The sequence below is a fragment of the Molothrus ater genome, chromosome 16 (genome assembly GCF_012460135.2).
Source record: "Molothrus ater isolate BHLD 08-10-18 breed brown headed cowbird chromosome 16, BPBGC_Mater_1.1, whole genome shotgun sequence".
Classification (NCBI taxonomy): Eukaryota; Metazoa; Chordata; class Aves; order Passeriformes; family Icteridae; genus Molothrus; species Molothrus ater.
Genome location: NC_050493.2, coordinates 296,742 through 310,954, shown reverse-complemented (window position 1 = coordinate 310,954; position 14,213 = coordinate 296,742). Strand labels below are relative to the sequence as shown.

The 14,213-nt window shown below is 49.3% G+C and overlaps 1 long non-coding RNA gene across 5 annotated transcripts in view; it reads right to left on the bottom strand.

Moving 5' to 3' along the window:
* The window catches only part of LOC118692518 (uncharacterized), a 134,104-nt gene that overhangs the window by 28,553 nt on the left and 91,338 nt on the right, over positions 1 to 14,213 (bottom strand). For all 5 annotated transcript variants that reach the window (XR_008508653.1, XR_004981163.1, XR_004981165.1 and 2 more), the window contains one exon: positions 2,988 to 3,178. This is a non-coding gene — a long non-coding RNA (uncharacterized LOC118692518). The remainder of the gene's footprint in view (positions 1 to 2,987; positions 3,179 to 14,213) is intronic.

Below are 14,213 nucleotides of genomic sequence, written 5' to 3'. Positions count from 1 at the left end.
ATCTTCAAAAGAATTGTCTGCTGACCTTGGGGCTTTGTAAATCAGGTCAGTACGGTTCCATGAGCCCTACCCCCTTCTCATGATTGCAGTTCCTCTGTGGGAGCAACCACTTGGACATCCCTTGGGGACTGAAGTAATCTCCTGCGATAGGAGGCAGTGCAAGCATGAAAACAGCCAGGTGTACCCAGACAATGCACACTTGGACCCCAGGTAGTGACTTTGGGAACAGTGAAACTAGGTGGGTACTGGAACATCACCAGGGTCCCTAAACCAGAGACGTGTTGAAATAAACAGGAATGGGACAGAGACAGCCCAGATCTGAGAGGCAGAAGTCTTTTCTAGGAGGCCTGATGAGTCTCTGACCTGAGCTGGAGGGGAGGTGTTGGGATGGCAGGGGTGTGTGTGTGCCCATGCCCACACTGCAGGAACAGCAGCATTCCCACTCATTTTCTCTGCAGGCACGGATAACATACTCTCAGGAGCATGCAGTTATCAAAATGTTATAAATTGCTGCCTTTTAAATAGTGTGGTAATTTGCTAGTCCATTACAGGAGGAGTTGTAGGATACAAGGAGCACGCTATGAAAAATTAAGCCTTCTGCGTCACTGCTGACCTCCGCAGCTGAGGTGCTCTCAGAACTGCTCCATTTTGTCAGCTTGCCCTGAGCAATTAGCCACCCCTCAGCACTCGTCAGCGTGTCACCGTGCCTCAGAGGACAGCGGGCCTGGCAGTTCCCTTCCCCGGATCCTTCTCCAGGTTCCATGGCCCCGCATCAGTCATCGGGAGCTGGTCCTGGCAGGGAACCACGGCGGCTCCGTAACCACCTCTCCTCCGCAATTAGTGCGTCTGTATAGCCATCACTGGGAGCTGCACCACCTAATTTTAGCCCAGCAGTTTCATACTCCAAATTCCTCAGACTCGGGAACAATCCTTTCTTGTGAGAAGCAGTGCTTTTGGGGGCAGTGCTGCTGCCCAGTGCTCTCTGAGCAGAAGGGAGCCTGCTCCAGCACGGCAGCACTGATGCTTCCCAGCTGCACGTGTTGCTCTGGGGCTGGGATAGCTGTGCTCCCCATTCAGTGGCAAATTCAGCTGGACATTCAGCTCACACTAGGAGAATTAGGTTCATTATGCCAATTTTGTGCAAGGCAAAGGGATATGTCTCCTAACCCATGTTTGATTTCTCAGCAAAAATCCCTCTGAAACTAAACTTCCCCTTCATTTTATGTGCTTAGATATTTTCTCACAAGCTGCAGGTGAAATCCATGTCCTGGCACACACATAAATGCAAATGAAGGAGGGATGTGTCCTGGCAATATACGCATCATCCCTGGAGATATATATTTTCTTGCTGGGGAGGAAATGCACAAACACCAGCTACTATTTTTTCTCAATATATATACACCTCTCAGGACAAAAATAAACATGTGAACACAGGACATGCTATTCCCAGGCTTTCTGCCCAGAGCCAAGGTGACAACCAGCAGTTTAGAGGAAACTTGCACACAAGTTACGCTCAGCCAGCTCATTAAAAACACATCAGGGAACCTCCAGTACCCTGGGAACCCCAGAAGCAGTTTCTGATCCTATCACACAAAACACACGGGCTGCTGCCACTCTGCTCTAGCAAAACCCTTCAGAACGGGAAACACAAGAATGGGTGGCAACAACATGGGGCCAGAGGCTGGCACGGCCCAGAAGGGGCCCCTGCAGCCCCACCTGGGCACACAGTGCACCTGCTCTCCGCCCAGGGAGGAGCCAACACTTCCACCATGGGGGGCTGTCCTGGGCCCTGTTGGTGCGGGACAGCTGTGAACCCAAGCAGGACCTCCCAGGTTTGCAACCTGCACATCACATTCCTCACAGGAGCACCATCAGGGAGCTTTGTGGGATCGTGAATATGAATTGCTTTGACCTCACTTAGTCTGATATGGTAGAGTATTAAATCTCTATTTTTCAAGCATTAAGCCTGTGTAATAGAAGGATGCTGTGAGCAATTTGCAGTAAGATGAAGGGATATTACTGTCCTGGGAGACAGACAATCCAACCACATCCACAAATTGATAACAGAGATAGTGGCTTAGGTTCATGCTAGCTATTAATTAAGGGCATGTTTTATGTGGAAGACAATAGCAGCTTACACTGGCAGGTACTCGCTGCCTCCTCTCCCCTGCGGTGAGCGGCGCTCCCGGAGCTGGAGCGCAGCCAGGTGGGTTCATACCTTGCTGAACCACAGTTCACACGTGTACATTTGAATTTTTGACAGGCAAAATTAATTTCTCAAGCCTTTAGCATTCGCAGCTCCAAGAGCAGCTGTTCTGGCTGAGGAGAGGTTGGCAGCTGCTGGAGCTGTGCCACAGGAGCACTGTGCTGGCCCTCCTTCCAGGGACAGCCAAAGGCTTGGCCAGCCCAAAGAACCAGGGTGCTGAGAGCTCTCACATCTCTGGCTGCTAATGAGCACTAACCATGTCCCAAGCTCTTCCTCTGCCCCCAGAACCCACTGCCTCGTTAGCTGGCTGATCCACAGCTCTTAGCAAAGAAATCAAATACCCAGTTTCACTCCTCTTGTCTTGGCTGTGGCAGCATCCCACTCAGCCGTCACCCCTCTCCCACTTGGTGCTCTCAGCAGGTTGGTGCTTCCCAGCCCCTGTGGCGGGACTCTCATCTCACATCCACTGATTAACTTAGGATGATTACACAGCCACTGATTTTTTGGTCCAAATTACCAACAGAGTATTATCCTTTTACAATCTTTTGCTCCTTGCCCTAGAATTTAGCAACAAGCCTGCAACATGCCCTGACAGCTGACCCCCGTGCTGGCACAAAAGACCCACCGTGGCTTCAGCTTTGCTGAACAAACCCTCTGGCCAGCCTCAGACAGGTTTCCTGAACAGGGGAAGCCCATGCAGGGAGATTTGCCCTTGGGAGTTCACAGCCACCCATGGCACAAGGTGAAACATTACAGAGGGCAAGAACCAAGAGACCCCAACCTGTATCCCTGGAGCCTGATGGAGCTGATCCTGTCCAGCTGATGGAGCCAGGGTACACAGCAGATCCAGAGCACCAGCAGTGCCACAGTGTCCAAGTGCTCTTCTGGAGAAGGTCTTCCCAGCAGGATGCAGCAAAGCCAAACAGTGCAGGTCAGCCATGGAAAAGAACACAGATAACGCAGGGGGCTGGTCTGGGGAGACAGAAGAAGTTTATTTTTTTCAGATGGGATTAGAGAACAGCTGGAGAATTGATGAGGTAGCAAGGACAGGAGATGGCTCCGGGCTCCTACCATCACATTAGAACCCCTGTGCTGGGCCACAGGCAGGTCACACACACCTTTCTGTGTTCAGAGATGGGGCAACTCTTGGCAGGAAGCAGCAACCCTTACAAACCATGGCAGCTCCCTTCCCTGGCCATTGGTTCCCAGAGACATCTGCCAGACCTAGGGTATGTCCATGAGCTGGACAGAAGCAGCCCTGCTCAGGCATCCCCAGCTGAGCAGAGCGAGCACAGGCAGGCAGGGACCTGGGTGGGGGCTCTTGGACAGGGGTGTGCTGGTTCTCACAGTGGTGAGAAATGGAAAAATTAACAAAACAAAGGGAAAGAAGGACAAGTTGGAAGTCAGGCCACTGAGGATGGAAGGAACAGCCCTCATAGTGGGAGAGTTCGCAGCTGCAGACATATCTGGCCACAGGTTCACCCTGTCTGCAGGGTCTCCTTGAAATGCTCGATGCAGATGTCCTGATGAAGCCAGAACATGTCCTGGGCTGAAGTGACCCTCCACCCAGCAAGAGTGACACACCTGGCACCTGTAGCCACACCCCCACGCTCTCTGGAGCCAGTGTCTGTTCCACACCCAGCATCCCAGGCTGCCTGCTGCAACCCAGCTGCGTGTCTGATCTTGGGTGAGAAATTTCTCTTTATACCAGGCTGTCTATTCAAGTAATAAAAATAGGCTTTTTTTCCTTCTGTAAGTGCAACACTTTTCATATTTTTACTTCCAGCTGTCTAGATAGTATTTCACTTTTTTCATTTCTAGTACTCGCTCTCAGTTATTTAATGTGAATTTCTAGGGCATGGTGCCCTTAGCAGACATCAGAGCAATATAACACAAGAAATCAGATATACACTGTTCTAGGAGAAGGCAGGAACAAAAAGACAAACTAGGCTCTTAATACATATGGTGCTTTTGATTCATGGAATATAGAAAATTGTATTTGATTATATCTGTAATGGATCCTCATAACTTTAGATTAGGCTTATGCTGATGGCCCAACTAATGGACAGTTTATTGCAGGAATAGATTTCATCCTATCATATTTTTTCCTGGTATCAATTACTTGGAATGTTTAAATGTCTCATTTCTGTGGATGTTTATTGCTTAATTTTCCTTTCTAAGAAAAGCCTACACGCACACAATGCCCTGGTGCTTCTCTGCTAAGGGGCAAGGAACTACAGGGCTGTGCTCCTGGAGCCCAGAAACTCCCAGCACCTCTGGCTGTGCAGGCCAGGAGATCCACTCGGGAGCTTCACAGCTGCTGGCACCACCGTGACTCCAAGCTGTGAGGGAACACAGCCAAAGTTCCCTTAGCAGGTGCTGCTATTGGGAAAAAATAATTAAAAATTAAAAGACTTATTAAATTTACCTGTCTCAAAAGCCAAAGGACTGTGTGGGATTGCTGCCACAAAGTCAACAGCAGAGCTGATGATAAGAGAGGTTGTAAGTAAAGATGGTTTGGTGGAGATAATCTCATTTGCAGTCAACTGAAATGGTAATATTATTAATAACAACAACAGTAATAATAATTTCAACAACAATTATTAAGTAATAATATTATGAAACTCTGAAGAGAAATGCTTGTTTCCCAGTAGAGAGTTTAGGAGGCTGTTGAGGCACCAGAGATATTACTTATTGATCCCAGAGCCAGAAGGCAAAGAGGCTAGTGGATTTCTAAATTTTTTTTTTTTACTTTGCCTAGCTGTAATCACACCTGAAATCGTATCCAAAAAAAAAACCTGAAACAAACGAACAAAAACCCCCAAAGAAATATAAACCCCCTCAAAACATAAAAACTTCTAATCAAAGAACAGTAACAGAAAGATCCCAAACTACTGAAAAAAACCAACCCAAGAAACCAAATAACGACAACAAAAACACAAACAACCCCCACCCCCAAAAAACCCCAAACCCTAACAAAACAAACTTGGAGAGATATATACCACCTTTGTCTCATTTTAAATACAGCTGTTTGACACCAGTGATAGCAGAATGATCTCTGCTATTTACTTTACACAAGTGTGCCTTGCTTCACTCCAGAATTGATACCTGCCAGCCAAAGGAGGGCCATGAGGTCGATCTCCCTGAAGAGCAGCAATCCCAGATCAGGAACAGACACTGAGCATCTGCCAGGGCCATTGGCATTGGCAGGGAGCACAAGCTGCACATCCCAAAGGGTGCCCAGCAATGGGAATTTTTACTTTTTGTAACCTTTAGCTGAACTCTCCCATTTGCCCTGCATGCTGAGAGGGTGCTCCAGTGTGCTTTGCTGCCCAGCCCCTGTTTCCTGGGCAGGACAGGGCCTGGCAGCAGGGACACAGGATGGCCCTGCCAGGAGGGCACAGCTGCCCGCAGCCAGAGGCATTTCCTGCTGCCAGGGGATCACTGAATCCTGCTCCTGCCTTTCCTGGAGCCTTTCCCCCACTCTCGGTGGCAGCCGCAGCCCGAGCTGCAGCCCCCACACACAGAGCCAGCCTCAGCACTGCTCAAGGACACGGGGAAGGGAGGGGACATTGCCTGGGGACAGGCCCCCACAGGGCTGCCAAGCCACCTCAGCTTGGGCAACCTCATTCACATACAGGTGGCATGTTATTCCCACTTCAAGAAGAGAGCTGGCTCCACTTATTTTTTTTCATTAAAATGCAAATTAATTTAATAAAAAGTGGAATTGTAAATTAATGAAGCGCTTTAAAATTCTACATAACACAAGGCTAATACTTACTCTATAGCATTTCCTCCAGTTAATACCACTACTAACTCCCCTAAGTGGCACCAGCTCCACCAGGCTCAGTGCCTGAGATGGGGTCAGAGCTTGCAGAAATGGGCACGGTGCCTTCATGCACTGGCCCAGCTGCTGGGGCAGTTGCCAGGCTCCCTCAGGAGTCTCACCCTGCAGTACCTGCCTGCACCCTCAGGGCCAAGGCACTCGAGAGCAGAGACGCTTTCTTTCCTCTATAAATAGCAGTGGATCCCTGTAATTTACTGCAGCCCAACAGTTCACATGGAGATTGCAGGCGCTGCTGCCCAAAGCAGCCCCAGAGACGAGTGGCCCTCCCAGCACGGTCAGCTGGGATCACAGCTGCCTCGGGTGCTGAGCCCCCACAGAAACTTTAGGCATATTTGGGGTTAAGAGAGACTGTGGATCCACATAGGGGTTTTTTCCTTTATTTCCTTTATTTTCCTTTATTTTTGTATTTTTACCCCAATACAAAAAGTCAGGTTCAGGTATTGACTCCAAAGCCAAGCCACTCTGGGGGTTGCCCTGCACACAGGGCTGCAGCCAGACAGCCCCGCTGTGCTGCTGTTTTCTTCCACCCTGAGCTATCAGCACCCCTCCATCCTCACCCCTGCTGCCCCTTCACTGCAGGACGGAGCAGAGAGACAGGAGAAGGCACCCAGGCAAGGCTGGCAGGGGGCAATTACTGCTCAGGACCACCTGTCTTCAGGGCAAGGTGAACCTGGCTCAAGAAAACATTACCTTGAACAAACATGTGCAAGGCTTGTTCTCTACATCTTCCCTTTCTAACATCTACTTGCATGGAAACACTGTAGGAGATCCATGCTTACAAAATGCATCCTTAAAATAAAGTAGAACCAGAGAAGCACACTAGGAAAATATTGAGCATTTCCAACAGGTATTTCCAACAGGATCTATCCCGCCTGCCTTATAGCTCCACATCTGAGATTATCACCTTCTGCTTTTTTTATAGCAAAAGGAAAGAAGAGGCAATTCTGAGAATAATTCAATTCATCCCTGAAGTAAGCATCTCAAGTGGGTCGGTAAAACGGCAAAAACCAGCAAAAACCTGCCCTTCCCTCTCTGCTGGTGATGGAGTGTTCAGACGGAGCACTCCTGGAGATGTGGCACCGGCACATCCAGAGCTGGGCAGCCGGATCCTTCCTCCCGCCGGTCCCGCTCCCCTCCCAGCAGAGCCCACGGCTGCACGAGCTCCTTTTCCTCTGGCAGGGACCACACAGCTCCGTGCCGGCCTAAATCACCCACCACACTCCTTTTCTGCCTGTGTACACCACACATCGTCCCTTAAATAAAGCTCACCCACCCTATTATTGTAATGTCAACCCTGAACCTGAGATAAGCCCTACAGACAATTTATAATTACACAGCAATAGCTCTTCTACGCTGCACGGAGGGGCCATCGAGAGAGGATTTAGGTCTTTCACGGAGCCAGCGTTTGACAGGTCTCTGCTGTTATTTCATCCTGACAGCTCCTTGCCACCCGACTCCTCCTGCGACAGCACACTCGGCCTTTGCGGTGAGATCTCAGGTGAAGAGAGCACGTAATGGGCAATAATTGCGGGCGATTACTGTTTACTTGTTAACTCTGCTTGGCAGAGCAGCTGTGATGGACACAGAGACTGGAATATTCCCTTTTATCGCCTGTAGCACTGAGAGTGAACTGGTGCTTAATTCAAAGGCTGAAATCTATAAAAAATAAGACGAAACCCATCATTAAATTTCTCTTAGTGGCTATGTGCATAATTCATCCAAACACCATCAAATATAAATGGCCTCATGTCAGGCTGAGCGGTGCAGGCACAGCACACCCGCTGCTGCAGGAGCAGAGCAGCCCTGCCCGTGATGGGCTGGCACTGGGCCCGCAGGACGGGCTCTGCAGGACGGGCACTGCACCAACCCCTGCTCCTGCTGCAGGAGCAGCCCTGCCCATGATGGGCTGGCACCGGCCCACAGGACGGGCACTGCACCAACCCCTGCTCCTGCCCGCCCTGCCCCTGCCCATGATGGGCTGGCACCAGGCCTGCAGGATGGGCTCTGCAGGATGGGCACTGCACCAACCCCTGCCCCTGCTGCAGGAGCAGCCCTGCCCGTGATGGGCTGGCACTGGGCCCGCAGTGCCCAGGGCTCTGCAGGACGGGCACTGCACCAACCCCTGCTCCTGCCCACCCTGCCCCTGCCCGTGATGGGCTGGCACCAGCCCGCAGTGCCCAGGGCTCTGCAGGACGGGCACTGCACCAACCCCTGCTCCTGCCCGCCCTGCCCCTGCCCGTGATGGGCTGGCACCAGGCCCGCAGGACGGGCACCGCACAGCCCTGCCCCTGCCAACTCTGCTCCTGCCAGCCCCGCTCCCAGCTGGGCAGGCACTGGTGAGGTGTTGTGAGGTTGTGAGGATGAGGTGAGAGATGAGAATTTGACTCCAAGTTCTCAGAAGGCTGATTTATTATTTTATGATATTATATTAAAAGAAAGTGATATACTAAACTGTAGAGAAGGGATACAGACAGAAGGCTAGGAAAGAATGATAATAAAAACCAGTGACAGACCCAGAGAGTCCGACACAGCTGGTTGTGATTGGTCATTAAATTAGAACAATTCACATGCTGGGTAAACAATTCTCCAAATCACATTCCAGAGGAGCAAAACATGGAGAAGCTGAGGCTTCTCATCTTCCCAGGAGAAGAAATCCTGGCAAAGGGATTTTTCATAAAATATCATGGTGACACACCGGGGCTGCGTGTGCCCGGAGCCCAGGACTGGTCCTGATCCCCAGTCTCTCCTGCTGTTGACTAACATTCCCCCCCTACAGTAAAAAAGCTTGCATAAGTTACAATATCCAAACTCTTTATTGCTCCCTGCTAGGGTCTGAACTTTGGTTAGGTGCTGAATGCCCTCAATTTCACCAGCCACAGCCTGGTACACAGCCCTCATTCCACACTGCAGATGTCAATCTGCAGCAGTTTAGTGAAAGCTTGCAACAAGTTTCCCACAAAGTTTTTTTTTCAATTATTCGAAAAACACCAAGCTGGTTAATAAATCACAGAAAGTTGTTTTGCAAAAGTATCCTTTGAACCATTAGATATTATTTTGAATGCCAATTTTTCTTCCCACCTTATGGCAGGATAAAGATACCCCACTCAATTTTCATCAAAAGCACATGAAAGCAATTAAGGCTCCTGTAGTTTCTATGGAAATAAGGGATGCAAATTGGGATTGTGTGGTGCCTTTTTTCTTGAATTTATCCATAAAAATGCAAATATTCTTCAACAGATAGTGAAATATTTGCCTTGTTTTAAGGGAGCAGAATACACAGACAAGGCTCTTTTGTCCACCGGTTCTTCTGGCAGAGGTTTGACAGCCTGTGGAGCACAAGCCTGCAAAAGCTGAACGAGTTCTGCCAGAGCATGGATGGCAACAAAGCTGGTTCCAAAAGATGGGTACCCACCCAGAGGACTGGGGCTTCCCCTCGCGTCTCCTTCAGGCACCAGCATTAGCAAATGGCTTCTCCTGCCTTTTCCTGCAAGGGGACCCACCTCACCCACAGGGACTGCACTGATCCCTGCCCACAGTGCCAGCCCTCACCAGCCCTGTGGCACTGGAGTAGGATAGTGATGACACCTCCTTGGTGTGGAAAGCATAAGCCAAGGGACCAGCACAAAAAAATCCCATTTGATTTGATGCATCTGCTTTACTTTCCTACCAGACATTTCAGAGCAGAACATCCAGTACAGAACATCCTACTGTGTTGCTGGGACTCATCTTGTCCTGCAGCAGGGATGGATCAAAACCCTGCAGCACAAGGTTTAATTAATTCCCTTTCAGACTGAAGGATACAGAAGAGTTAATACTAGCAAAGGTCTCTGGATTATTCCCTGAAGTGCCGTCCAGCTCTCTCCTCTCTCTGCAGGCTGGATGTAGTGAGCATCATAGAGCATTCACTAATAAATAATCCAACATCCTGAGAGCTGCCAGTCTGCAGCTGGGCACCTCATGCCTGTCAGCTCCGGGTGCTAAGTGCCTCCCATGTAGGAGGCTGGGGCTCCTCCCCAGCCTGTGCACTCTGCCTGCGGACTTACCGATGTTGAAAAGGTCAACGAATGCTATTTCAGATCACTCTTGTTTGCCAGAATTGATGACAAACCCTGGCAACTCAACTAGTAAAACTCTAGGCATGAACTAGAGCATGCTGCAACTGCACAATTATCAGCCTGCAATTAATTAATTGTGCTGTCACTATATGCACCTGAGAACAACAGTAAGATCAAAGAACTGAACAGAGATCAAAATGATTTGTAGATCACCTTACTTACAGCTGAAAGTGCCAATTAGATACAGAAAAGACAGAGTCTGGCTTAGCTGCTTAACGGCTCTGGGAAAGAAAAGTCACTCAATTGACTGTAGGAAAAACCCCATGAAAGCTGGATTGCTTCCAGCCTGGGCAGAGGGGAGCTGTGATGGACTGTCCATTGAGTTCTTCCCTGCAAGGCTGTAGGGTATCTCTGTGCCTCTTACACTCCACACCATCCACACCTTGGGCTGTGCTGCACTGAGCTGGGGAGTCCACTGGCTCTGTGGTGCTGGGACCAAAGGCCCTTCCAGCAGGGCCAGGAGCCCCAGGAGAGGCAGGAGCAGGAGCCCAGCTGCTGGCACATCCTCTGCTGAGGACCCTGGGGGTGGTAGCCTGTGACCATCACCACCGGCACCCACAGCACTGTGAGGCTGAGCCAAGCAGGCAGCTGGTGGAAGTGACTCTGGGGACCATGCCCAAGGTCTCATGACATTTCCCAAGGTGTCAAGGGCTGACCCACAGCACCATTCTGTCCTCCAATCTCCGCAAGCTGCTGCACACTGACTGAGCCAAACATGGCTGTAGTTATGGCGTTGATTTATAATTTTCTGTAAAGTTATTTGGAAAACACATTCCAGCTGCACTTTCCTAGCCTCCAGGAGGGACTTGTCCTGCCTGTAGAGAGCCTCTCCCCTCTGCCAGCACACTGAGGGCAGCAGTGAGGAATCCTGCAGATTGTTATCTTTCAGTGAGCCACACTCTAGCTCACCCAAACATATGAGCTCCCTGGAGGAATTAAGAATTCATTTCTGGCACATGTTAACCTGGATGCCATGTTTGTGACCATAGAGATCAGCTCTGACTGCTGGGCTGGTCTGTCTCATCTCTGAGCTCCAGGCTGAGAGGATGCATTAGGCTGAGTTCAGGAAATGCTGCCCTTCCAGAGCTGGCTCTGTGAATCCTTCAAAGTCCCCACACTCTTCACCAAGCACCCAGCTCATGAGGCTAGAAAACATCTGCCCAGGTGCCTAGAGGAAAGGGATTTTCTGGACTCCACTGCTGGCACAGGAAAGAAGGGGCCAGGAGGAGAGGCCAGACCAAGGAGGAGAAATCCCTCAGGAACTGGGTTCTGAGCAGTGTCAGGTGCCAGCCCCCATGAGACAGGTCCCATGGCGCACTGAGGTGACTGCAGAGGTGGGGAAGGCACCACTGCACTGACACAGACAGCTGTTCATGTGGCTGCTGTTCTGGGTGTCCTTCCTTAGATATGCCAGCTTTGTCTCCATTGTCTCCTGTTTATCACATTGTTTAATTCCTCTTTTTAATTGACTTGGACATTTTTTAATTTCTCTGTTTAATTGGTGCAGACTGAGAGGCTGCAGGCAATGTCATCTTCACATCATCTCTCAGAAACCTCACCAGCATGAGGGTGACATCATTCATTGGCCATACACAGCAAATTGTGCAGGACCTACAGCCTCTCCCAGCTGGGGCCGAGGAGCAGGAACAGGGAGCAGATTTAAATCATGGATGTCTGCAGGACAAAAGTGATTAGCAGGGAGCTGTCCTGGGCTGTATAGGAGCTGCTTTCATTTAATATACAAGTGGGATGGCAGGCAGACACCTCAGCTCAAACACAGATGACACAACTATGCACATCATTCAAGCCCAAAAGTTCCTGGAGGGAGCTTCTGAGGCATCTCACAATGAGGTGAAAGCAGGTAAAGACAGTGAGCAACAAAATCCTGCCAAGACATGTGGTCTTGGAGCAGAGACTGCAAGGTCTATTTAAGCCACATGTTTTTCTTAAGCAATAGAGATTCAACAGATACCTGAAAAACTATTGAACAAATGTTCCTTTGTATTTTAAAATGTCTTGAATCTCACGTCTTGTATTTTTCCAGTCACATAAATTACTTGAACGGATGCATTTATTTCCCTGGGTTCAACAGGGACAAGCCAACGTCTGCTTCATCTGCCTGCTTTGACAAATCCAGGGGCTTCAGGAGGTGATTTTCCACACAGGTTTCTTTCAGTGGGTGCTGGACAGGACTAAAAGAGCAAGAGGTGAAAAATGCAAGTTCTGACTTTCCCTGGTGAGCTGTGAGTGTTTGGAGATATGCAGCACTGCTCACTGAAAAGATTTTTAATAGCTTTGACCTTTGTGGGGTCTGTACAGTCTCCTTTTGTCAAAAAGTGTATGTGGAAGAATTGTGGGAAAGAACTGAAGATAATACACATGTTCTGCAGCCTGCAAGGGGATTACAGAGCACTCCTTACTTGCTTGGGTTATTGTTCCCAAGTTTAGGCCATCAGCATCAGCTGCTGCAGGTATATGGGGATTTATCATCAGAAAGGGCAAACCATTGCTGGTCATGAAGCAATATAAACATTAGTTATTGCAGATGACGTATAAATAAATAATTTAAAATTACAAAATTAATCGGACAATTTATCTGACAAATAAGTATTTTATCAGCTCTGTCTGAACCACTGTGGCCAGCCAGGCACTCTGTAAAGAATCCCTGGAATTTATGGGAAGCAATATCTCTTCACCTCAGGAGGCGCAGGCACAGAGAGCAATGGCCTGAACATAAACTGTGGGCCTTGGGCACTCCAGACAAGGCAGGTTCCAGAAGGTTCCCAGGGGCGGGAGCAGCCACAGGGCACAGCCCTGGACTCCAGCCCCCACCAGGCTGGTGGGGACACGACCCCTGCAGGGACACGTCCGGGCACAGGGCACTCACAAGTGGCCCTGAGGTTTGGGCAGCGAGGGGGCTGTTGCCAGCCAGGTGCTCACATCATTTTCTAACTGTGCCAAGCTAACTTGAGCAGGGGTTTATTTTTTTTCCAAACCTACAAAATGAGCGTGTGTCAGTCTAATAGCTCTGTGTATTCTAAGTCTCATCTGTATTCAGCACATCACCAAAATGAGAGGAAGAAAATAGCCCCTGAAAATAAAAGTGTGAGAGAGAGAAGGAGACACGAGCCATTAAAAAAGCAAAAAGCTCCCTGCATGTGCTCTGCCAAAGTGGGTGCTGGACACAAGTCCTTCCTGCTCACATTCCACATCTCCAGTGCCTTTATCAGAACCATAAGCACTGACCTTCCCTTGGGCTGGCACATTCTGAGAAGTGAGGGTCCCTTGAAAATTGAAGATTTCATGTCCCCTCTGTGTATTTTAAGGGGAAGCTTCCTATAAAATCACATACATGTAATTCTCCTACAGTCTCCAAATCCCCAGCTGCTTTCAGCTGATGTAAAGAAAACCTGTTATACATTTTACAACTCTTGCACCTCCCCAGGATGGGGGGATTATCTGAAGCCACAAGGAAGGTCAAACTTCTCCTGATATCCAACAATGTCATGGTTGATTTTTATGTGGGAGTTTTAATGTCACAAAGAAAACAGCAGCAACTCTGCCACTAGCAGTGCCACCACAGTCCCCATGGGCCGTGTGACAGGGACACAGCAATGTGCTGGGCAGCACTGGCTCCTGCTGGACAGGCCCCACAGCAGCGAAGGGGGAACCACGGCTGGTGAGACCCTGCCAGGCCAGAGCCACCCTCACCCAGGGCTGTGTCAGCCCAGCACTAATTTGGCCAAAGCCTGGTTTGGAGACGTGTGTGTTACCCTGCAGCACACTCCTCTCCCTGGGACGCCAGGGCTGATCCAGGCTGGATGTGGCAGAATTTTCAGGACTGATGTGGATATTTTCTACTCTGTCAACCTTTTATTTAAATGACATTTGGCTGCAGTGCTAGAAGTGTGATATTGAAAATCAATAGCTGGAAAGTGTTTGAAAGCCAATCTAAATCAAATATTACAATATGGTGAAGTTAATCATCTGAAATTAACCTTATAACTGCTTGAATCACTCTAATCTATAAAGAAAATCAATATAA